At 38.4% G+C, this 27,166-nt stretch overlaps 1 protein-coding gene across 5 annotated transcripts in view; it reads left to right on the top strand.

Moving 5' to 3' along the window:
* LOC106156573 (uncharacterized) overlaps window positions 1-27,166 on the top strand; it is an 80,423-nt gene that overhangs the window by 11,225 nt on the left and 42,032 nt on the right. For 2 of the 5 annotated variants that reach the window (XM_087017674.1, XM_087017671.1), the window contains exon 2: window positions 18,697-18,743. The gene's annotated coding sequence lies outside the window, so the exon portion shown is untranslated. Of the gene's footprint in view, window positions 1-5,536; window positions 5,993-8,486; window positions 8,823-14,529; window positions 14,549-18,696; window positions 18,744-27,166 lie in introns of those variants that run through there. The other 3 variants (XM_087017672.1, XM_087017673.1, XM_087017675.1) reach the window with 3 other exon arrangements.

The following is a 27,166-nucleotide window of genomic DNA, read 5'->3' as shown; positions in this document are numbered from 1 at the left end:
ATTAATCATTACATCTTTCTTACGAAATAATTGTTTAAAAACATCTTATGCATTATAATCTCATGGATTTTCGTGCTTCCAATATGAAGATGATGATTAAATTAAATCTAATCCTTAACTTTGGTATTAAGTCTAGCAGTTTAAGTCAATATGAAGCAATTTTACATAACAAAGTATGGTTTTACTAGCGATTGAAGGAAACATTTCCCACCGTTATTAGTGTTCTTACAATTATTCTGCGGCAATAAATAGACAGAGGTCGAAAGGCTGCAAGTTGCTAAGTTCGTGATATTGGTGATGCGTGCTTACTAGTAATTGTAGAACAAAGTCAATATTTAATACGTGTGGATTAGGATGATTTTGTGTATTTGTGCAAAGTTGCATGGGGAAGTTTCAAATTATTAAACAGCTCTTTGCCCTGTGACGCTACTGTGGGTCAACAGAAGTAAACATATTGGGTTTCTTCAACGCTGTATGGGCAATACAGAATTTTAGATGAACGTAGACAGGCATTAAGACAGGTGGACAAAAAGATAAAAAGATAGATAAAATATGAATGGTTAACCAGACGGTTGGATAGATTGTTGGATGGGCAGGTATTTTATAAATAGATCATAACTCAACGTCAGATTACTTTTTTCTTAAATTGCTGCCAGGCTTTTTCTGTTTGGCTTCGGGCTATACCCCGATTATGTTATATTGGTTCCTACCCTTAGGCAATTATATGCGATCTTTCGTAATAGAGGCACGCTCCTCAAGCGCAGTGAAGGGCCAGTTTGTCATTACCCTTTAATTAAGTACCATGTGAAGAGATCACAAGTTGCAATGCTTTACTCAGCCCACCGGTGCTTCACACCATATCCTGTCTTTTCTTATTTCTCTTAAAGGACCAAACAGACGGTGTTAATATTGAGAGATAAACATGGGTTCCACTTAAATGCACGGTTCCTCTCTATTTTTAGAATAGACAATTCTTCTCTCTAAGATTTATTAATTGAGCAAGTCATTCACGTTATTGCATTTGTTTTGTAATTTGCTTTTCATTAACACCGTTTTCCCACCTCCAAGTCAACTTCATCCTTTGTCAATTAACACATCATGGAGATTACATCATTTCATCATTTTATCATCATCCTGTCATTATTATCACCCGGAAACAGGATGCCCGCTCCTTGTTAATAATGTTCTCACCGACACTTGTGGAAGGAGAGAACTTAATTTGATGAAAAAAATGATGAAGCCCAAGCTTTTAAGTCATCAGCACATTAATTATCTCCATGTTGCCAAGGCACTTAACTCTAAACTGTGTTAATGAAAAAAATTATGACATAATGTTCACAGTTGAATTGTAGGTGATGCTATAATTGCGGTTCGATCATCCGTTTGCTCTCTCTCTCTCTCTCTCTCTGTTTGTGTGTATGCGTGCTCCTGGTATAGATATTGATCTTGTATCTGTCCATCAGTCCTCGACTTAACACAACCACATTAGTGACACGAACTTCGAATATCGACCCATTTAACTTCTCACCACCAGCTAATAACATCACTCGGCTACACTTGTGACTGTCCCAACATACCCCAGTGTTTTTTCCAGATAACCTTCAGATGAACCCGGGGCTACCAATTAAAGGTAATAACATTGTCTCAATGTACAACCCTCAAATGGATCTAGAACAACACTTTAATGGTACATTTACATTAATTCCCACGTATTATTTGTAAAACGGGGTAAGTAATGGCTAAATAATTTGTCATATTACATATATAAGGAGGCAATAGTTGTGCCAAACCTTATGTACACGTGGGCACATTTACACTTCACTCACTATACGTCAACTTAGACTGGTGCCAAAAAATACGGACGATGTTTTAGTGACTCTCTGACCACAGGGTGCGCTAGTAGTCTATTACTAAGACTGCATTCCCATAGATTTAGATCGATCCATCTAGATCGACCTAACTCCCAGGAGGTTCACGCTAAATTGCTGTCAGCCGAGCGCGCACGGTAGTTAATTACCCCCTTACAGCTTTTAGTAGGCGGGACATACATTTAAGCCGGCTAAGCTGACAGTAATCTAGTGAGATTCCCCACAGGGATAGATCGATCTAAAAGCTCTGGGAATGCAGTCTAAATTATTGTATCGCATACTTTTGAGAAGCTCCAGATATGAGAGGGTAGTTTTGGTTAGTCCAGGAGCTTTTCCACACTTTATAACTCGATGAAGACATGCTTCATATTACAACCGCCGTGACGTAAGCACAGAATTAAGTTAGCGATTTTTATATGATACGTATTCTGTTTGCTGGTTATGCAAATAAGATAGTGTTTTCAGCCCATGCTGCGTCCTTGCATGAAAATGACCTTTCTTTGACTTTGTCTGTCGTGTTTCGTCTTAAAAAAAAACTGGCCCATGGTCTAAATGAAGGGATTCTGTTTCCTGTGAAAACCTCAGAAGTGCGCAACAGATGTTCTTCTCGGCAAAATGCTAAATAGCTGCTCGTTTCTTATGATAACACTAGAAAATAGTCAATCTTCAAGACCTAACAGTCTTGTCTAGTTTTTTAAGGATGACACAGTATTAATCCACCCAAAACATTTGGCCTGCATCATTAGCCGTTTCTTTTCTATGTGTCATTTGCACGTGCCCTCGTCGATATAGTGGACTCAAACATTTGGTCTTAAATTCAAGATCAGCTATCGACATAAAGATCTTTGGTAATCCGGCGTTTGGAAAGGGAATAAAGCATTTGACCTGGCCAAAACTTATGATTGTGATTTTCTTTAGACAAACATGTTTGTACTGTATGAACGAATTTCTAAATTATTGAAAGAGTGATAGTCGGGCGGTAAGTTGTTATCTGTTTCAACCAAAAATTCCGAGGTCTGGTATGAATATAATAGTGTTTGTTTCTTTGTGCAATTCAGAAACTCTGACGTACATCTCCGTCATGGTACATGCACAGCTGTATTTTTGGTGTACGTTTTTTTCCTAGAATTTCCTGATTATTGGTTCAAAGTAATTCAGACCAAATCTGGTAGTTAATATTGTACCTCTGGTTTATGTGCCAAGCCAAATGAAAAATAAGTCAGAATTGCAAGAAAGATTGGATGCAGAAGCGCTCCTATGGTTCCTCTCCAATTCGTACCCCAACACTGTCAAAACGATGTTAATGCATGGGGGTAAATGGGAAAATGTTGTTCCTTAATTACCTACATTGCGTTTCGGAATAATCCCCGCCAACTACGCCAGGGTATAGTTATGAATTATGACATAGAACCCCAGTTCGACCCTTAGAAATGCATGCGCGCTACATATGCCCTCAAACGACGTTTAATTTTACCCGTTGAACCTGCTGGCTGCTTAATGAAGGCTTCCTAAATAACCCAGTCAACTTTGGGATAATTACTATTGAATTCCCTTTCTTTGGGCCACAATTCCAAATGGGGAAATTCCCACAACAGCGGCTTACTGCTGGGAAGGGTGCGAAGATCTCTGTGACTTATTTTCTTCGACATTGCCCTTTCATTTTATAAACCTGAACGCCTTGCGTGCGGAAGTGAACGTTAAATTAATGAAGAGGAACAAAACGCTTTTATCTTATGAAATCCAGATTTTTTTGATTAATAGGAGTTTAACCTAAAGCCATCTTTTCAAGGTTGCCTTTTTTGTTAAAAGCGTATTCACTGCCCTAGTCGTCCCAGGGGAGAGTGGCAAGCCGACAAATCTGTCGCCGAGATTCTGCAAGAATATCTGGGGACAAGGACTTAGGTGAGGCTTTGAAAGTCAGGCTTGGTTATCTTTTGGTGCATTCCATCTGGAATTGAGAGATTTAGCCACGTATTGACATAAATTTCAAAATCCTATCCGGAGAGAGATGGGAAGGTTTAAAACCCACGTTACATTTTTCATGGCAATATTACCGCACGTCCGACATCAACTAATAATCCGCCATATATTCTCTACAGATTGACGACCTCACATATCCTCAATTTCCAGAACCTTGCATGCGTTATCTTTTGCTACCTGTAATAAATCTTGGCGTCTCCAGATTAAATGCCATTTTATTACCTGACATAGTTAATGGAAGAGTCGGGCATACCAATTCACACTTACGTCAAAAGAATTGCGGCAATGCTATATTAAACTCTCATTTATTATCACGGATTTTATCGTCCTGGCAGTCCAATGAATTAATTAATAACTTGGTCGAAAGCTCAATTAGAAAGTTCCTTATTGCGGTGTACCTAATGAAATAGCAGCCATGCTTTGCCGTTAAAATGATCTGACGGTCCAAGAAATGTAACTATACTATTAGCAGGATAATACTATATCTTGTCCCAGGTCAATCGGACCAGAATTAGTTTTTCCTTAGCTGTCGAATCGAGTCATGCAGGGCGATTTCTTTATTTTCTATTACCTGGTTCAACTTTATGAAATTAACTGTATCATAAATCCTTGTCAGGGCGGAATGTTTTCGCTATGTTTAATAAGAACTTAGAAATGTAGTGAAAATCCAATGTATAACTGGTTTGTGGTACATATAATGTGATATAATAAAAATGGTCTGTTTTCTGAAATGTGATAGTGAGGTTAGAGACTGTCTACACCCATGCTCCTTAAGACAAATGGGTTCGAAATGTTTGCAACCCAGTAACGCGGGGTTTTTGAGGTGAATTTGCTCGTTGACTTTAAGACACGCTGAAACCACACGCTTGCAATGCAACTATTCCCAATGCTGAAGAATGTAAAAAAAAAAAAGAATACAACACTTTAAAGTTACTTTCAAATAAGTGAAAATGCCGTCTGTTTCAATTATATCGTTCTTTAATTCCACAACATTTGAAGCATAAATTAGATCAATATATTTTCTTGGTCGACGGTATGTAAATCCAAATTGAATTTGACACGCCAATATCTGTAAATGTTACTTTACGATAGACAAAAAGCCCCCACCCAGACACAAACAATATCCACTGAAATAAGTTTGTGTCAAAGTAAATGTTTATCAATTTTGTCGCATCATTTTATAGGCTAGACATTATGGTAAAAGGCGTCCTACAAATATACTCGGCATGGTCACAACGAAACATCCTGTCATAAGAAAATGCTTTTAGCCGGTTAAAGCAATTTAAAAGATGACACCTTTTACATTGTGTTAATTCATCTAAAAACTATCTCAGTGTTAATATGTAGTCGATTTTCCCAGTTGTATTCTTATTGACTGGTGAGATAACGAAAACCAGTGAGGCGACCCAATCCGACCCTCAGGGTTATTGCCTGCAATAAAGTTTTTGTGATTGTTTAGCTTTGATTCAGGGTGTTACCACTGCTGTGTTGGTATGCCTTGTTGCTACGTCATGCTTGGTAAACTTCAACTCAAATGAGTAGTCCAGAGATCTCGAAATTAGTGGGAAGTTTGACAGATGGTTACGTAAGTTGTTTTCTTTCTTCTCGGGCGGCGGCGTGTTCATTTGAAGGAGCCATTAACAGAATTTCTGATGGATCCACAATCATATGCATCGTTGCGCCGCTCTTACTTTTCGACATAAGCAGGCAGGCTTCGTGTAGACGTAGAAGGCAGAACATATCTTGTTTGGACTTACAGGGAGGACTTGGCTGCTTTAACAGGGTCCCTCTATTCGTTATTAACAGATAAAATGTGAATACGCTTTGTCTTTTCGGGCAAAGTAGTATTACATGACTTGGAAGCTTTTTGTTAAAGAATGACTGTTTTGTGAGTTATCGCTAGCTGAAAACCATTGAGAACTCTAGTCGTACTTCCCGGATTCTAACCATCAGTCAAGATATTTGGAGGTCAAGCTGTCTGAAACACGGACGTTCCCCGCACACCCACGCGTTATGCAACATCGCTATATAATCAATAATAACCCGAGGATATTTAGCTGATGTATGTTACAATCTGATGTTACATTCGGCCTATTCCATCTTGAAGAGTGTGCAGGGAGTGACGACAACCTTGCGATACCTAGGTATGTCATTGTAAGTTGAAAATTCACAATCGATTAATTTATATCACGTTTGAATTAATCTATTATCGGTTTTAGGCGTTCAAGGGGGGGGCAGAAAAGGACGGGTGCAGGGCGCGGTGATGATAAATCCATGGGCCCTTAATGCACATATGGATAGTCTTGAATATTTAGGAACTTTGGTTTGACTATGGTATTTAGTCCTTACTCTTATTTATAATGCCAAGGCGCTTGTTCCTATACAGTTGCCACATACACACATGTTAGATGCTAAATCAACCCTCTGTAACTAATAAACTTATGGTTAATATAAATGATAGATCATAGGTGGTGGTAAGCGTGATGCTATATCTGATGAACCGTTTGCTTTACTTGGTCGAAACAACCCGGTTTCGTACGTAAGCATTGAGAACCAAACTTATTTTCAAAGAAACGTTTCTTGAGCATCGTTCGTGTGTTCGGTCGATCACTCTTACTGGATAAGCCAAGCGCTGATTGACTACCAACTACTTATAGGGATTATCGAACCGCGGTATAATGTCGGTCGTTTCATTAAGGAGGCCTGCGGTCAATTATCTAATGGTGGTTAACTGCACTAATCAAATGGGATCGATGAATCTCTGCGGACGGTGAAGGGTGGCTCGGAATTGAAAAGACACCAATGCCTGTCTGGAATGTTCACTAAAAACAAATGTGTTTAACTGCTTATAAGTTTGTTATCTGTAACGGATAGTTACTAGTAGTTGCGACAAATGTGTTGACAGAGTGTTGCTCTCTCTGATGGAACCCTTCGTATGTGTGTATTCAACCATTCACTCTGTTTAAGATTATTTAACGCCAAACATGTATTGTGCTCAAAAAGAGCTTTTTAGTTTCTTGTAGATTAAATAAGGCACCATTACAATAGACACCATCGGTCTTTGTAGATCGATCCAACTGAATGACACGCCATCTTCTGGCGTTGTGTAATAAACAGAAAAGTTGGTGATTATTCGAGAACACAAGAGGAAGCGTGTCATTCAGTTAAGCGGATTGCACTCAGCGAGAGTCCCCGCAGCGTTGGATCGATCTACATTGTCTGATTGTGTTTATAGGAATTGGGGTCTCTAAGTCAACCGACAGTAGGATATTAGCCACAGGTCGGAGAGCAAAGCCACAGTGACTCTGCAGGACATAGGACCTTTGGCAATGGCACTCCTAGGGCCGGCTTTATCGTGAAAATTCTTCAGAAAAACCGGCTTCATATAAGCTTAAGTCTCGACGATGATTTATACACTTCAGGTGTATCTCAGATGAACATTGAAAACATGGCAGTGTTTTCAGCGATAACCCTGATGCATTATCATATCACCAGGCAGTGTTTTTTTTTATGTTTGCTGCGCGACACTGAACCGCTCTGAAATACAAGCTTGGCAGCAATTACTGCGCGAACATGCGCAATAGAAAACCGGCGGAGGCACCATCTGCAGAGCTACGGCATTAAGTAGTGCGCACAACATTAAACAATATATTACATAAATACCAATTATTCTAGGACTCTGTCTGTCTCTCTCTGTACGGTGGCGGTGGTGTCTGTATGGTGATGTGGAAGGGTGGAATCATCCAGATTTCCTTTTTTTATGTGGCACAAATGTTCCAATTCTCACAGAAGCTCCGTTGTTGCTTCAACAGATTAAATAATACGCAGGAGTTGATATAAAAAGTGCCAGATTTTAAACTGACGCAGATGAATATTATGATTATGAATATACAATAACTTATAATGGAGATAATAACGGCTTTATTGGACAGCAAAAAGATGCGATTGCCTTTCACTGAATGCTGTATAAGCATGTGTTAAGAGCAAGGAAGCCATGTTTGCCAGACGTGATGCACATTGTGCTAAAAATGCCAGCAGCTTGAATATTGCAACAAGTACTGGTATACAAGGTTTTCCACATCTCACATATTTATGCAACACCCACTTTACTTCTATTTTAGGGCTCATTCCCAACGAAATAATCGTTCTACGTACATCTATCCAACTCCACAGGGACTCTCGCTGAATGCAATCAGTTTAACAGATTAACACGAAAACAGAAAAGCTGGTGAATATACGAGTACATTGGAACCAGAAAAGGCGTGTTAATTTGTAATACTGATTTCAGTGAGTGTCCCCCAACTTTGGATCGAACTACGTAGTACCATAGTTTCATTGTAAATGAGCCCTAAGTCATTACGAAAAGCATTACATTTGCAGACAGATTCATTGTTCACATATACTGATTATAGACAGACCTGCCGTTGCTCAAAAATGCAAGCAGCATAAGCAGATATAAACTATAGAAACTGTATAACCTCGCTGTTTTGCGGTAATGCGGTGGCCTGTGTCCGCGATGTCGGCAATAGCACTACGTGGAGAGCGACCTGACAATTAAGCTTGGTATGACGTAATGGATTCCTCCTCACTGTAAATACTGTGACTTCGACTGAGACTGCTGCAGAGTCACATCGGATTTAGAACCGTTAATTAAGGCACGCGGTAGGAGTTACTGTTGAAGGTACGTGCACGTTGCTATCAACAGTGCGTCTTCCGTTCATAAGGCGGAGAAAAAGGAAAGGAATGTTGTCAGTTTTGAAGAGACTCTGTTAGGTCAAGTCAACCTACGGATACGCATGCACACGTTTTGCCACGTGTGCGGAAACATTGCAGCAAGCACTGGACGTCAAATACAGAACATGACTTAGATTGTGACATAATATAGGCCCTATATCTAGTTGGTCCCAACCATCACTGGCTCACAAAACCTGATGTACAAGCCTGCAGTGTGTTATAACAAACTGGAATGGCTAGGTAGGTCGCCGGGTATGAAATATATGTCAACTAACACAGACGTGTGATGAATATTTTAATTCATTCAGATTGTAAATGAAAAATGAGAGGACTCAAAGATCGAAAGAAGCTTACGAACACAGAGATAGAGAGGTGAAAGTCAGACAGACAGAAAGACAGGTTGATGGATAGACAGATAGAAAGATATCCATAGATAGATAGATACCCGTGAATAGATAGATAGATAGATAGATAGATAATTTCATAAGAGAGCTCATGTTTGGGATAAAGTGTAAATTACAAAACATGTTTCGCATTTCTTGTTGGGGGAGGGGGGGGGGAAATGTAACCAATAAGAGATAGTCTTACATATCTCCTGCAGTAATGGGAGACTAACCAGTGCGGCACACTATAGGAGCTTGGGGACTGTTATAGCTAGGCGCACAGATAAACTTCCGAGGTCTGCTGTAGTAGAGGCACATGGAAAATAGAAGTAATGCTTTGCTAGTATTTAACAGGTAGGTGCATATATATATTGTTATGAAGCTCATAGGGGCAGGCCACCGTTTTGGCACCGCACGGGGTATGTGCGCGAACAGTACGAGGTGGCTAGACGTCTAGACGTCTTAGGTTGTTGCATGTGTGTTCCAGTAAGGGACCCCATGCTTGTTATTAGTGTTGTTAGATAGATATACCTTGAAGATGTCAATCCATGTATGTATTCAGACACGTCAATTGGATAACCCGTCGCTGCGATTCTACAGAAAAAGTCAATGATCGCTGAATGATATAAGAAAATAATGTGAATCTGGAAACAAGATGCATGTGAAAGTGGCGATGCTCTCATCCTTCTTGGGTCTTTGCGTGTTGCAAATCGAGTTTCTTGAACCGTGCTTCATGCACAAGTGGCAAGACTGACGTCACCAATTCAGGGTGTACATTTACACGTACATCCTTGAAGAAAATGTCGAGGATCAGTTTTACACGCTACTGAAGAATGTATAGAACACCAATTTCCTGCACAGGCTGCCTTAACGACCTGTAAGTATAATGTCATTCCATTATGTGGTGGAAAAAGAACGCTAGTTTGGTTGAGGCAAAATTACAAAACGCAGTCAAGAGTGCGAAGCTTTTGTAATGTATATCCTTTAGTGCTTCTCAAAGGTTCTGTCCCCTGGCTGTTGGATAATAGATTTTGGAGTGTGCATGGTTTGTATCTTTCTGTTATCATTGTTGTAAATATGTCTTCTAATTTTGCGTGGTTGAGTGTGCAAATGGGCTCAACGTTGATGTAGGCGTACGTTCTTTCGTTCTTTGAAAAACGACAGCCTTAAACGGGGTTGTTCGCGTAAAGGTTGTCAAAGTACTAACTTCAAGAAACGTACAATAATGCCAGAAACTCATTTAGGCCGCAACAATATCAAGATATCTGACTGCTATGTTTTTTTTCTGTATCTAATACCAAATCTACCCGTTTGTCACCAGTGAAGGAAATCTCAGTTTCGTGAATAATACAATAACATACAATCCGTATCGATATTTGCGACATGCATATTGGCTGCAGTCCACGTATTCAGGTAAGCAAACATGTCCTGCTTGCTTACCTTCGGACTGTTACGATATGCACGATAAATTATTCACCATTGGTAAAGAAAACGTGGAAGATGCAAGTCACTCGATAACGCTCCGTAACGTTATATAAGTACAAAACTGAAAGGCAGTGAATTAAGTATGGCCCGAAGGTGTACGTGTACGGCGTGCGGGTGGTGTTTCTTAATTGGCTTCTGTATTAGTTTCTGTGTACAAAGCACTTGTGTACATTTGCCATTGTTTGTTGCCGACAGGTGTGTAATATAGTGTTGATATAAATGCTGGTTTACAAATACACGTTGACTGGATGAATGCTTCAGCAGCAGCAGCTACCTGTCCTTAAGCATAATCTTCTTTCAGCGCAGTGTCTTTTTTATAGGAATTCATTAATACTCAATGAAGAAGGGTTGCAGCATGTGTATTGTCAATGAAGCGATTGTTCAGTCCAGGCTTCTAAATATCTGGATTCTTTTTATTTCAGAGTTAGGCATTAGCCTTATATGTAATTCCACGTAAATTGATGATCAAATCATATATTTATGTAAGTAAATGTTTACAACTAGTACACTGGTATATATATATATACGTGACTCAATCAATCTATCTATATTGGATGAGGCACTTTTTGAAATCTAAAGGACACATCTATGAAGAAGCGAACTTCCTTGCAACAAACTCCTCAAAACTCCAAAACTACAATACATAATCGAAGGTTAGGGCTCTAAGTCCTTCAACTCATCTCAGACAATAACGTTTTCACGTTTTCAGTTGACATTAGTCTTATAAAATGTTTTTGACATATATGACTGATCAATATTGTAGAAAAAAATCATTTAGTCCATATATTGATAGAACAGGTAAAGTGTTTGGTAATTTCAAGCATTACTTTGATGGTAGCAGCCACAAAGTCACAGAGTACCAACTGGCGATTCAGAAAGATTATCGTCTTTGGTAAAGAAAGGGAAAAATCAATTGTCTTGCACGGTGTTGTTAGGAAGGGATTAGCGTTCGTCCACTTACCCATCGATTCTCAAATTTGCAAAGTACAGAAATGTTTATTAGGGCTGACGGTTTATGAAGAGTTGAGTGCAGGATTTCATCTCATCTAGATACGCTTGCCTGCCCTTTGTGTTACATAATGTTTTACATAGACATAGATTGTTTTTCTTTTGTTTTTCTTTTCACTGTCACCTCTAACACATCCTATTTTTTGGGTGACGCTACTTTCAAAATTTGTGAAGTTTCGTGGCATATGAAAGAAGTTAAAAAAGAGGGTGTCACATGATTATTTTACTTTCAAAAATTCATGTTATTATTATTATATCGCTGGAAACATAGGCAATAGATGTAAGTATTTTGCAAAACGCGTATAATATGGTGCTCCATAAAATCGTATCGATTGTGTGTTTGATGTTCAAATCTAATCGCATTTTCATCAGCATCGTCTCTGTCTGCCTGCCATTAGTTTAAGTTTAACTGTATTCTAGTCCAATTTGCTACGGTGTGTATTGTTAAGTAGCCGTTGTTAAGGTACGCTGAATATAGATTTTAACTGAAACTAAAGTAATGTAATTATGGTCCATTATAAACCATGAGAATTTGCTTGGTGTGCAGTGGTGCCATCTAGGGATGCGAACAAGTTCGTATGATGTAGTCGAAACTGCCTGTGCGCCAAGCAAGTTTGGCTTTAATTTTTTAGCAAAAGTTACCCAATTGGCTGTTTCTCATAGATCAAAGTTGTTTTAATCGAAATGCCTTTCTACAACAATGATTCAATTTGTTTGGACCAAAATCCAATATAAATGAAGTGGGGATTGCTTTTTACTTATTTTATAGTCAAATATAACTTCTTCTTATTCAGTGTAGTTCAGTTTGTTTTTGGTCCTTCTAACGGGTATAAACATTTATAGCCACAGACTGCTCCACGATATGCTTATATGATTATGACACGGCATTGTAAATAACAGAATGGTTTTCTTTATAGTTTTGATTGATTTATTTTAGCAGCTCTTGCGCCCCCCAATCCGCACTTACAATAAGCAAATTGCCTATTTGCATTGTATACAACATCAAATTGATGGAAATTGTGGTCGGCTCGGGTGGGTTGTAGACATCTCTGATGTGGTAGTATGATAGATGACTGGGGGACCCATGAGAATTCTCCATTTTTAACCAACATACGTTGTGTATTCACGCGTGGTGTATTCGGTCTGTGGACCTCTATCTGCCTATTCCAGGCCCAAATGAATAATGGCAGACACGCGCTGAAGGACTTTTACAAAGTACATTTTGGTTTGTTCCAAATTTATCAAACCCGTTGTCCCCAGGGAAGCCAGCATACTACAATGTAGTTATCATACTCGTTAGCCCTTCTGCATTATTCTTGTGGGGTCCCTAAATGGGAATTTGATGTACCTATATATTAGAGCACTCGTTATGTGATTAATTGAGTAATTTTGTCAAATGTGTATATGTGGTATTGGACCCATCTTAACTATTTGCGATGACAGGGCAAATAGGCTTCTTTATTACTAGTTTAAAGCTTAATTGATAATATAGCTAACTTATAACGCCATTCCAGTTATTCTTCCTCGCTGAACGATACGAAACAAAACGCATGAAAAACCGTTGCTGTTTCATGAAACAACATCAAGCGCTCCTCAACAGAAGTCTCCACCGGTTAACTTTCCGTTCAGCGTTCACGTAATGGATTGGCATATATCACTTTAACGCAACAATCACATTAACTGTCTCTTCACAAACGTTCCCACCGCAGGCTTGGCGCTATATGTGGTAGCTAATTGATGTAATTAAAGCACAATCCGCAGCAAGGGTGTCAAAACTAATTAAGGCAATTGGTTGTTGCTCGCAGATCGGTAATCAATGCAAGAGGACGTTATCGCCGCAAATTACTGTCTTATTTAATCAATCTACGGGGTCTTGTCGTCTGCCTTGTCAACTTAACGGTATACTCTGTGTCTAAGTATGCTGCGGTTGGCTCCGAACGGAACTGTTAATGTCATGGGACTATTAAAATACATATCAGTGGTTCGGAATTATGCAACAGTTATTTGGTAATATTTATGCGAGAAGTTCTAACCTAGAGAAAAACGTGAACCACGATAAGGGATTATCTCTCTGTTAGTTGTTAATTGGTTCTGTTAGTTTTGCAATCATCGTTCCGTATAAACGTTCAAAGCATGTGTCTTCCCTATAAAGCTGACAACAAAGGAACCTGCTTAACAAATTTTAAAAACCTAACATCAAAGTGTCAGCTAATATCCTTCTTTGACCAAAAATCAGTCAGTATAAGTCTTCATGGTCATAAGATTTTGCGCTTGCTTTTTACACAAGTGAGAAATGATAGAGATAGATGGCTGCTTCACTTCAGCAAAATAATACGGATAAATGGTAAAGTGAAGAAGACCAATATGTTCCGGTTAAATTAAAGACCAGCTACCGGACTGGAGTTATTTTGTGGAAACTGACCATAAGTAAGGTTGACAGTAGAATAATTGGGCACGGTATGCGGTCGCAGTAAGAGCCGAATGGTTTCAGTGATGGCGGTCTGTTTATATATTTACCCCGCATCGCATACATATTTTCCGATAAATAGTTTACGGAGACCTGGGAAAATCATCTAACAATCCTAATCTGTTTACTTTGCGTTTGCCTGACAAATTTTGGAATAAGATATTCAGGTCTGTAAATATGTCATTGTCCGTATTAAAATACAAAACCCAGCAGAAATTACATGCAGAGCTGACCGTTAATTAATACGGGCTCTACAAATTAAAATGCGCAGTAGAACATGAGTTTGTATGACGTTTTAATATGAGCTTGCAGGTGCCAAATACCAGTGTCCTGTAGCATTAATTCAACCACTTAACTCATTCAACTGTCAAGAATATGGTTTTAAATTCTCATTTATCCTTAAATGATCGCTTGTCTTTAAGATTCGTTCGTTTAAACAGTCGTAGGAGTACGTAGCTACCCGCAGTTGGATTAAAAAAAGCATACATCTTTTGACCTTTATGCGTATTTATTTAATCGGCAAAGCTGCGCTGAGGAGCGTAAGACTATAGCATCACAAGGTATATGTGAAAACGTTTGTATGCTAGTCAGTTATACAGTTGCCAGCATTGCAGAAGGATGAGGTAGGTATATCTGTAGCCTTAGCTGAACTCGACTGTATTGGTGTTTCTTTTTAAATTCTTTCTTTCTTTTTTTTGGGTGGTTTGAATGTGTATCGTAGCTCGCAAATAAACAGCTTAGCCTGTAGACTATTTTTGTTCATTTCCGTCAAGAAACTCAGCAAACACAGAACTTTCTAATAACGTTACCATAACGTTATTTGGTTATAAAAACGTTATGTGTTTGCTGGGAAAGGAATTATTAGTCTTCAGCAGGCAGTCTTGCCCTGCTCAGTGATATGGCGCACATATACAAAATTGTGTGCAAATTCAATATAAACGACAGTATGCCTTCTTGTTCGGGCTACAAATAGAAAGTTTGTTCACACCCGAAAAACGTTCAAATAGAAAAGCATTCAGACAGCGAAGAGTTCGGCCAAGACATATAATTAACTTGTTATAAACCATTAATTAATTGGTGGATCATCACCAACATATATTATTTTGTGAATTTCTGGTCTAACCTGAAAAGTTCCTAACGAGCTAACTAACTAACTAACTAACTTACTAACGAAGTAACAGAACCAAAAGCGTAACTTCTTTGGCGAAGGAGGAAATAGGTTAAAAGTCTTCTGTTTTTGATCAGATATTTATATTGAGTGTGCATCTTGTACATTTAAACTATTTATAACATATTCTTATTACTCATAATAGCATTCAGATGATGTAAAATAATTTATTTGTAATAAGTAAACTGTAATCACAAAAATAGTGTCTATCAACTAACTAGTATGCTCTCTAATTTTCTTCCTGTTATATTTTGCTATGTAGTTAAAGAAAAGCATTTCACAAAAAGTATGATATATGAAGTTCATGTATTTATTTTTCATATTGTGAATTAAATAAATTAAGGCAAAAACGGGTACCTCTAAAAAGTAGTGCCAAATGACAATGGTTAAGTGTAAGGCCGCCATGCTTCTACGTGAAGCAAGCAGGCGGTATATATTGGCGCATGTTCGTACATGTCGGTTTACGTTGGCACAAGTTGACACACGTTAGTGCACGTTGGTACATGTTGACACACGTTAGTGCACGTTGGTACATGTTGACACACGTTGGTACATGTTGGTTCACGTTGGTACATGTTGACACATATAAGTGCACGTTGGTACATGTTGGTTCACGTTGGTACATGTTGACACATATTAGTGCACGTTGGTACATGTTGGTTCACGTTGGTGCATGTTGACACATATTAGTGCACGTTGGTACATGTTGGTTCACGTTGGTGCATGTTGACACATATTAGTGCACGTTGGTACATGTTGGTTCACGTTGGTGCATGTTGACACATATTAGTGCACGTTGGTACATGTTGGTTCACGTTAGTGCACGTTGGTAGATGTTGGTTCGCGTTGGTACATGTTGACACACGTTAGTACAGGTTGGTACATGTTGGTTCACGTTAGTGCACGTTGGTACATGTTGGTTCACGTTGGTACATGTTGACACACGTTAGTACACGTTGGTACAGGTTGGTGCATGTTGGCCGACAGGATGGCATTGAAGTTGTGCTTAGGAGTGTATGCAAAGGTGCGCTTTACATGCACCTGAGGTAACCGCTTCTTCATTTTTTGGTTTGGTTGATGGATTCACCTCAACATGGGCATCTAATCCCACTTTATGTGTCTGATGACAATTTTTTTATGAGTCAATTCCTCTGTGATGCCGCCTTTTAATCGCGGGATTTAATTGTGATGGCAGTAATAATTAGTTAGAACAGAGATTCTAATGTATCTGTATGCCATTCATTCTGGTTTGTTAGCCGGTATAATTCTTACATCGAACTTATTTAATAACATTTTTAAAAGTATGCCATACCAGATACAAGCCTGTTTGAGTAGAGTCCTGCTGTAAAAGGACACAGAACAATTATCACCTTTTTCATGATGAATTACAAAATTAATGAGCAGCCGTTTGTACGGAGCCTCATAGTATTCCAGCACAATTGACTCCAAGGAATATTTAAAACAGCCTTTTTTGTATTGACGTGAACACGGTCTGATACTATCTCTGCTTGACTGATGCGAAGGAAATGCCTGACGCATTTAAGCAAATCATTTTCTGTAGTTTCGATTTATATCTTAATTGGTTTGTCGCCCCAAAGGACAACCGATGGTCCTGTTCCATGTCATACCACATTTAAAAGACTCTGGTCAGGAGATCAACGCTCAGTTTTCAGCATGCCCTCACTCTTCACTCACTCTCTAAGCTGCCAGATCTTTTCAAACTTGGGACAATATTGGAAGGGTCATGTGCACGTGCCTTGGACTTCAAATAAACATCATGATGCCCAATTGTCGACTTTTCCTTTTGTGCATTTTGGTAGCCGGTGCCAAAATGTTAATTGTTTAGACTATTGCAAATATCAAAACGTGATGTTCTTCTGATTCGATGCATATTGTATTTACCTACCGTAAATGTTATCTAGACAAATTGGAAATTTATGCAAAATTGTAATGAAACAAAAATGTCAAAGTATGTTGCGAGCATAACATCCATGTAACACATTAACTACCAGCAGATAGCAGACGCAAATTACTAACTAACTGAAAAAACAGATCTCTGAAGAAACTCGTCGCCAAAAGAAACATTAGGTTGGCTCCAACGACGATTATCTTCTATGTTGCAGAAGGCAGTGCCAGGGAAGCATCCATATCGTTCGTTTCCATCGCTGATTTGACCCACGTAATAGGCTGTGCGGGAAACTACAAAGACAGTTAGATGACAGGCTAAATTGGTGAAACAGTGGCAGTGATGCTGACTCGGTCGATGATTCTACAGACCGATTGTATTATTACGTTTATACAGCAATTTAGGATCTAATTTCATAGAGTCCAGGCCTGGGTTATATCACATTCTGCTTTTAACTTTGGCTGACTGCTTTGTAATAGACAAAGATATGCATTGAAAAGGGGGCTTATTTTCCTACTTGTAGTGGTGCACAGTAGATGTCCACCGTGTATGTATGTCACAATTCAGTCCAAGCAAGGGTGTTATTTCATGTCAAGTTATTGACTTTTATTGTATTTAATTCCTTTTGAATTACTCTCTTCATGGTACAATATTTTGACAAAAGTTGGAATCACATAGCTCATTTTAAAAAACTGTCAGCCCTTACATATCACCATGAAAACCTTCCATACTATACAATACCGTGCGAAGAAAACGAAAACATGGCCATTAGTAGAGACATTCGATTTTCAATGTTATATTCTTTCGGCACTTATCAGTTATCGTGTATTGACTTCAAAGAAGGTACCTACTCATATTTGTTGGACAAACGTTTTCATGTTTTAGCATGCTTTTGTACGTGATTGGGCAGAAAGTGTACTAGGATGGAGTGTACACAGTAGTCCATTACGTATGGAACCACCCACAGTAAAAGCTGTATGGTTTCTGTTTTGCTCTTGTATCTGTATATTAGTAGAAATGTTGCAAATTGCCTTTGGTTTTGTTGCAAAACAACAATCGAACAAGTCATCGACGCCATCGCCACTTAAGTAACTTAAGAATGGATGAGAGTCAAAATTCGATTTCTGAAATTCAATAAGGCGTTTCTCGAAGATGATTGGTGCTGTGATACATATCTTTTCTCGGACGGGACAGGGAGGTGACAATTAATGTAGATAATGTAATTAGTATCTCGTATTTGTACTGGAAGATCATCCTCGCCGGGCAGCCTTTTCCAACAGTTAATTAAGTTAAAGTAGCCTTGCAGAGGAAACAGTTCCGCCCTGTGGGTTTGATTAGAATCGCGTAGAAATGGTAAATGTATTCTGTCCAGGTTAACGCTGCATTCGTCACTGATACGATCCACACGTAGGCGAGCTCTCCACAACGAAACAAACGGAGGAATCGATATATAAGATTTATGCAATAACGAATATTCAAATAAACAGAACAGGATGTTGAAGCGACAGGTGTGCTTTATGGTCTTTGTTTTGAAAGACAAATTTGAGGTCATTTATCAAAAGTAGACTCTATAACAAAGAGAGCGTAATGAGCATTTGCTTGTTTAATATCTACCACTATTGCGCCGTGATTGTTGTACTAAACAGAAACGAAATAACGAAGAGCCATTAATTATGCAATTCTTCTCTTGGTTTCAGATAAAAAAGGTACGTGCGATTACTCCTGGACCCAAGCCTAAATACGGGTAAGTATACACTGCGTATTACGCACTGAACACGAAATGTATATTTACCATAGTTTTTCCTTTATCTTAACATATTGTACAGAATGTTTGTGTAAACCACATGAAACGCGGTTAAATGACCTACAACAATGCAACAACAATGGCGTAGAAGCTTGGAAATACCATTTGAGTTCAATAGCATATACATACAAAGTATACTTGTTACACGAAACGTATGTCGGTGATTCTGAACCTGAGCCCATCGTGTGTTCTTCAACTGTGGCTTTCAAAATTGCAATAACGAAAGCATTTATTTCTAAAGCTGAAAAATAAATACCTGTGAATATGGTTTAATATTGCTTATATCACTGCATTCAATACCGGGATATTGTTGAATAAACTAAAAAAGAAACTAGAAAAATAAAATAGAAAATACGTATACGTTTTTATAACTTTCGAACCAATCTTATAAGTGCCCCTTGCGTTGACTGTCAGATTGAGATCATACTCTCTACAAGGATCGTCAAGGGTGATGCCTCCTCATGCAACAAAAAGAGCGGACCAAGGAGCCTGCAATAAAATCTTAATCAGTTCGCGTTTGACAATATCCGCCATGGAATGAACAGCATTAACAAGAGAGATCTGACGACGGATGTGTGGAGACATTTTCAAAGAGAAAAATCCTCGTTATTAAGTCAACTTTTTTTCACACGATGAATAAATACCAATAACATCGATGTCACTGAAGATAAAAAGGCCATATAAATGAAAATAAAAGGCTAAAACACATGCGTTAGAAGACGGAACAGCCATGCAAGGAACAAGCCTGTTGAAAGCTAATTGGCTTCGAAATCAAAGTCGGACACGGAGCCTTAAAAGAGTTAATAAGTGTAAGAGTCTGAGTTCAAAAACATATACTTCAATGGATCAATTCAAACCTGTACTATGTGTATGCGTTTGGGGTCGTGTTTATTGGATTTTGATTTTAAAATTAAAATGATGATTAAAGCCACTTCAAAAAGCTTGCCTATAATCATTCATGTTATGGCTGTTGGTATTGTCCACGTGTTCTATATATATAACCACGAGGCTGGGCAGGTGGAAATGAAATAAAAAACGTGACTTAATTAGTTAATACAATTGTTGGCGAAGTTTGAATTTATCCTCATGATTTCGAAGTCTAATCGACCGTTGATTTCGTGACAGAAGATGACATGAGTGACGCAGCCTGCTGAAGCACCGTCACCACATATAAACGTAAGAGTCAGCCCCGCATCAGACAGACGCTAGAGCTCTCCTGCTGTGGTAGTTACATCAAGATAATTTTTTCTGGTATACTTGCGGTCCGAGTGGCTTGTTCTCTAAGCCTTTGGCAATGCTTTGCTTTCATTGTATCGGTACAACCGTTGGCGCCATGGTGCTTGTTCATCTCTGAAGGTCTGCTCAATCTTGTGAGTATAATATCTATTTGATCAACTTCTCCATTTAATTTCTTTTTCCGTGCCAGACCATGAAGTAAGTTGTTATATGTCTATGGTTTATATGTGAGACACCTTGTTTTACTTCACCTGATAAGTGCCTCGTTTAAGCCGATTAAAACGAGCTTGCCTTTAGAAGGGAAATGCTGCAAGTACATTATACAGTTCTAACATTATATTGAAAATAAGAGTTTATTACAATACATTATGGATATTCGACAGACTTGCAAAAGAAATTGATACATCATTTTAAGTACTCGAGATGCAGCAATAACTCACTCTAATTCACTGACACTGACTTTTTGACACACAAGTCTTCCGTGTACATGTAGCTTTATGTAAAGGGATGTTAACGCACGTTCACTTCACTGTGTTGTGTTTGGACATTGGCTTCCACTTCCTCTTGTCGTATGAAGAAAAACATTTTAGGTACGCTATGTTGTGGTGTTTTATTGAGTCACACGTTTCAGGTACACGCAGGTACGCTATGCTTTGGTGTTTTATTGAGTCACACGTTTCAGGTACACGGTGGTGTTTTATCTAGATACATATCAAATCAGAATTGCGTTGTTTTATAAGATCAACAACCATCATTTCGAGCTGTAGGACACAAATATTACGACCGCCATGCCCCTTTGCTGTGCCATATGGTAGGCTACATAAGTAATGCATCACATGCACGTTTATTGGGTACACGCGGACGAACGTCTTGGCGCGATATGCCAGTCATTTTCATCAAATGTCATGGCCATGTTAAACTTTGAGCGAATTTTTCTGGAACATTTTCTAAACTCTTGTAACGCTATCTATGCTGTCAGATTACTACCTGCCAATGTTCACGTTACCTGCAAATGCTCACACGAGAAGAACGTATCTTCTTCTTTTAACAATTGGTGATATTCGACATGTTTTATTCTGGAACATTGTCAAAACTAGCAAGATAGTTCACCGCTTTAATAATTACATTTTTATGCGGTGATACTCGACATTTCTTTCTTAAAACAAGGTGAAATACGCCATCATCACGCGATCACCATGAGCATAGAAAATAGACAATTTCAAACAATGGAACCCTCTTTCCCCGATTACTTTCCTTGCAAATTTGGGAAGGCATTCAAGAAGTTGGAAACCCAATATCGCACAATATATGGCAGTGTATATTCTTAAGCGAACTTTCAAGACAACGATTATTCGCTGCAAAGTAATATCGGGTTTTAATTACGGCATTTGCTATTGGAAATTCGGCTGTTGATACCGTTGCTTTGGGCCTATTGGTAATGGCTCATAAAGAAGTGTGTTAATTCGAGCTTGACGCGTATCAGCCTCCAGATCTACAGAAGCACTTCGCTAAGATGCAATTAAAAATCAAACAAGCAAAACGAACACGAATAATCGTTAAGATCGCCAGAGAGAGATGCAAGGATTTTATTGAATAGCACTTACCACTTACCAGTTGTGCATCGCAAATCAAAAGCCTATCAAGATTGAGTAAAAGAAACCAGCAAGAACATAACCAATTCGTAGCACAGACATCGCAGATTAACGGACATCATATCGCTTTATCATCGATTGAATCAGATTATGCCCCTATGAATCATTTTCACTGAAGCATTATCTAAAGTATGATGAGGCATAACCCATCTTATTAGAACATAAACCTCGTGATAATGCTATTAAAAAGCTTTCCAGCACAAATCACGGTATTTCCTGCCTGCGGACCAATTTCTTTAATTTCATCCACCGGCTCCGATGTTTTTTTTTAAGACATCACTTGCGGTTTATATGCCTATTCCACTTGGATTAGACGTGGTTTTTATGAAAGATTGTATCCATTTCTTTGATAATTGGACTTGAATAGATTTGCAGCTCGCATTTCGGCGTCAATGACTTTTAACAAAATTATCAAGCAATCAATTTTATTTGATTGGATTCATAAAGAAGCATACCCATTCCAGTGAGAAAAAAGAAAATCGTGCTCGGTATTTGAGATCATGCGGTGCACGTGGTATCCACTTTTTTCATTTTGTTCTAGCAAGTGTTTCAATGATCTCCACACACGCACGGTGGATTATAACTTCTGTGGTTGGCTTACTTCTCGAGATTCAGTGTATGGTCTTTGAAGTAAACTCAGATCGCTCGAGTATCGTAACGGTAATTAGGTCTTTCAAAATTTACGTTATTTTTTTGAACTTATGTATTGTCAGTTGAATGAGACATGGTATAAATCTTGAATAAATCTTGAATTCTGATACATTATGACCTTTATAGGCAAGGCACTTTGTCGATTTGGTACCCCGTTGTAGTTGGATACTGTGGCCATGATAGAGTCGTTCTTAAATAAAGACGTTTCCAGTGTCACTGTGAATGAACAGAAGCCAATGCAAGCGGTCTCCTGGCGTCTGTACGTACTTAATTAGTCCGTCCCGAGGTGAGCATATAGTGCTAAAATAGCGAATTGCCACCTGTGTATGTAACCATTATCAAATATGTTTCTTGAACCAATAAAAATGATTAAATATGCCCCTCCGGACTTTTCTGGGAATGCACATTAACCCCGCTGTTTTGATCAACATTTCTGTAAAAATGACTGTAAACCTTTTTACAATAGCAGATCACAAAATGTTCAAGTGTGATAAACGTGCGTTTACGTTTGGTGTAGGTACCTATGACGTCACCTACATGTATGTACATGAAGTCTAAGTTTATAACCATAGATGTAGCATGAAATTCTAAGAAAACGGATTGTGTAACACAGAGAAATGCAATTTACGGTTATCTTTCGTTAAGAAGCCTAATGGTTTGCGCCTTTAGCGGACACAGCTGGAGCTACGTGGCAAAGAAACGATACAGCGACAAACGTAGAGTGCGATTGGTGCGAATTTCGCACGAGGCTGTGATACAACTTGTCGCAATCTGAAAATGATCGATTCCAGTGGAAATACCAAATGTGCACAAAACAGCGATGGACCTGTTTTTAGACATTGCGATTCCACTTGAACATTTGTTGTGGAGGTTGATGTAATAAAAAAATCCCGTTTTGTCTAATGGCGACATTTGCGGAATGTTAATGTATCAGCATTGCAATACGTGGATACTATAATGTGATAGCCAGACAGAGTCTATTAGGAATTAGGACTCTAAGTACCATTCTCTAAATTTTGCATTATTTTTGGGCTGTTTTTTTCTTTTTGTCGAGGGTATACGTGAAGATATACTTTGCACATCGGCCATTTTTTTTGACCGGGTGGATACAAATTGCAGATTTATTTGAGAACAGAAAACCAGTTAAAGCAATAATAACTCTTCGTTTCGGCCAAAAAATGAATTTTCCTGGAGTAAACAACAATTTTCCCATACTTACCAATGGTTAATGAATCCATTTTTACATTCAAAGTAAGTCCCTGGTTTTTTTCTAAAAAGTTTGGTTTTTTGTTAAAATCTCTTAAGAGATTTTAACAACGTATAGACATCAATGGAGGTCGCGTGGTCTAAAGACAAGTTCAAATATCAGAATAAAAGCTATAACTGCTGTTTTTGTGGTAAAACAGAATATATTATATTTCTATTAGTTATTCACAAGGTTTTTATTGTGAAATATAGGTCTCATACAAAGAGTTATTATGCCTTTAATGTATCCTCAAATCTTTGTCTATCTTTTTGACATATGCAAACGACGAATATTAAGTTCATAATAATAACACACAAAACTGTATTAAATAAGACGTACACAATTTAGGTGTGGCGCCATTATTAGTCATTTCATCAGGACCTCAACACATCAGATGTCAACAAAATCATCACACAATAGTCGGTCTAACATATCGAATTATTAAAATGGAGGAAACACTTTATGAAAGTGATGACAATACATCAATGGACTTATCAGAGTTTAGGCAAGGGCGGCCTCCATTTATTTAATCAATTACGCCAAACCTTGACCCTCTCCTTAAAGAAAGTCGTCACCAGTCACTGAACTACGCGTCATGCGAGGTAAATCCCTGGTTCCCATGGGAAATTGAACGGACAAACAGGTGGTAGAAATCCGGTGATAATCTCTTTCACCTTCCGACAAGACAATTAAGTCAAGGTAATAAATAATATCAATGTCATAACAGTGTCACCTGGATCACCTGTCGTCGTCGATTGAAAATATCAAAGTGTTCTGACTCGCCTACATAGTAACCCTGCTGTATGTTGCCTGAACCACGTATTGTAACTTACCCTTTATGGACCGCTGAAAGAATCTGGTTATAAAGACTCTAAACAATGGCTTGTTTCTTGATTCATTACTATTATTATTATTTGTCGATGTAAGTGCGACAGCCAGCTTTTATAACTAGGTATTTTTATTTCGATGAATTACGATGCGTATTCTTCATATAAATTTGAGCATTGATTGAAAAAAGTTATTTCATAACATTTGCATCAACAGAAACATTCTTAAGGCATCAGACAATCCACGGAAATGCGTGGGGCTGCTTTGATGTTCCCCAAGCAGCTCTATGAAAATTAACTCCATGTGGCTGATGTCTCCGTGTATAAGTCAACAGGTATCGTTATTATTCATGTTCTGTCCATTTTTGGTATAGAAACCGCAAAAGGCATGTTATTATGTGTTTTGATAAGTGTGTGTGTGTGTGTGTGTGTGTGTGTGTGCGTGCACGTATACTTTAGGCAACACCATTTCAATAATCAATGTACACTGTAAAAACAGTGTTTAGCTCCTAAACACATTTCTAAGCGCCTGTTTTGTCTCACTTTTTCGACGCGTTTAGCTCCTAACATGCTTAGCTCCTTAACATGTTACACGCTTGTGTTTAGCAGTATGACGCGTTTGACGGCTTATAAATGTAGGGTGTATCTGTTTAACTTTTAGGTGCTAAGGGTTTCAACTGTTTTAGTCGCACACACGCGCGCGCACGCACACACACGCACACACAGACGAACTCACGGTCACCTTTAACTGCTATAGTTATCTCTTTCTATAACAGGGTACCGTGAACTGTCAACATCGTTGACTTCCCACTATCATCTTTACAGCTGGACTTATTTATCCTTGTGTTAGCTGACCTTGCGAGGAAGTTTATTGGAATGTATTTCTGAAAAGCAGGTTATGAAAATTCACTAGTTCACTAAAGTCACGAAACAACTATCATTTTTACTTTAAAACACCTTTCTCCATATTTTGATAAAATGCGTTACGGTATTGATATCTATTTTTTTTTCCGGAAGTAATGAACAATAGGGCATCAGGATGATGGTGGGGTATTCATTATAATACTTTATTTAAACTTTCATCACATGCTGGTTATTTCGGTACCGATAGTCCGAATATTCTACAACTCGCACCGCTCTAGTCGCCGACTAACCCCAAGCCCATTTTGGAATTGACCGCTAACTGTAGTTCAAACAGCATAAGACGTGTTTTGGTTATTTATATAAAAAATTTTTTCAAAACATTATATAATGTCTTTCCAGAATGTTATAAACACGCTGATAAAACTCCACAAAATGACGTTACATGTATCATAAAATTTTGTAGAAACGGTCTTCGAATCTTTTTACAAATTATAACGTTACTGTACATCATTTTGCATGGAGCTAAAACACCCATAACGTTACCATAATGTTCTTCTATACCATTACCAGCATGTAACCATCTGATAACGTCGTGAAAACTTTATTTGTTATTTGGATTATTACTTAAAGGTACATGTGAACCGAGCATCGGTGGAGCGTGGGTTGCCAGTAACACATATAAACCACTTCTACTAGATTCGTATACGCCTCAAATAAAGTCGACATGCCAAAGGACAAACTGAATAAATCACTCGATCAGTCATAAAAGAGCTTTAGACGGCTCTTTAAATTTTTGGTCAGAAATTTAACCTACTTATGTGACCTACTTTTCTGCCCCATGTATATACAGGATAGTAAGCTAACAGAAAAATCCATTCAAATATCATTTTTCGGGTAATATTAATCAATGCCTTCTGGCAATTTTCTTAATTATACTTTTTGAAACTATATACTGTTATTTGGTTGGGTTTTGAGCAAAAAATTGACTTTGTATGCATCTTTAATAGACCTATTTTAAATAAGCACGCGTTACTGCAAGGAAAGACACCAAGCGTTCGAGCAGACTGCTCCACGCCTTCAACAGCTCCACACGTTTACAAGGGGAAGTGTTAAGCCAAATTGTTGAGCCTTGTAATAAACTTATGGGACCGGTGAAACTAATCACATAGCTAAAAGTGCGACACTTCTAAGAATGTTAAACATTTAAATTTCTTCTGAAAGAAGCTTGAAAAGCCAAACTTGTTGTTCAGCTACCCTCTACCAGGGCGACAGATTGATTTTTCACAGATATTCACAGATATGTCTCTAGATAAATAGATAGTAAATTTGGTCTGATGTCGCCTCAGCAAAAAATGTCCCCAAGAACTGCGGCCTTGGTAGAGGGTATTGTTCAGCAGCTCCACGCGTTTAGGAATTCCACACCTTTAGCAGCTCCATATGTTTAGCAGCCTCACGCGCTTAGCAGGGGAAGTGCTTAGCCAATGTGCTTAGCTTGTGATAGACTTATTATAGATCCATATACCGGTGAAGCTAAGCACATAGCTAAACGTGTAACACTGACAAGGTGTCTAGCATTTTCTTCTGTGAAACGCTTGAAAAGCTATACGTGCTTAGCTTTTACACATATTTCTAAATGCGTATAGGTGCTTAACGTATGTTGTATATATTTAAATGCTAAGCACTGTTTTTACAGTGTAGTTCACTGACTCGAAATATCTAGTTGGTGTCTGGACTTTTAATGCAACTTTGCTCTCAGCGATGGCGGGTTGTGTTGTATTGTAAACCGAATCGATGCCTATTGTTTTAGGTGGTCTAACTCGGATTTTAATTTCAGTAACCACATGATTATATTATTGTTATCTGGCGTGCATAGGGCCCTCGCCAATT

The sequence above is a fragment of the Lingula anatina genome, chromosome 7 (assembly GCF_051362555.1).
Source record: "Lingula anatina isolate TDL-2025a chromosome 7, LinAna3.0, whole genome shotgun sequence".
Taxonomy (NCBI): Eukaryota; Metazoa; Brachiopoda; class Lingulata; order Lingulida; family Lingulidae; genus Lingula; species Lingula anatina.
The sequence above is the reverse complement of the archived record's forward strand: the minus strand, read 5'-3'. Positions and strand labels throughout refer to the sequence as shown.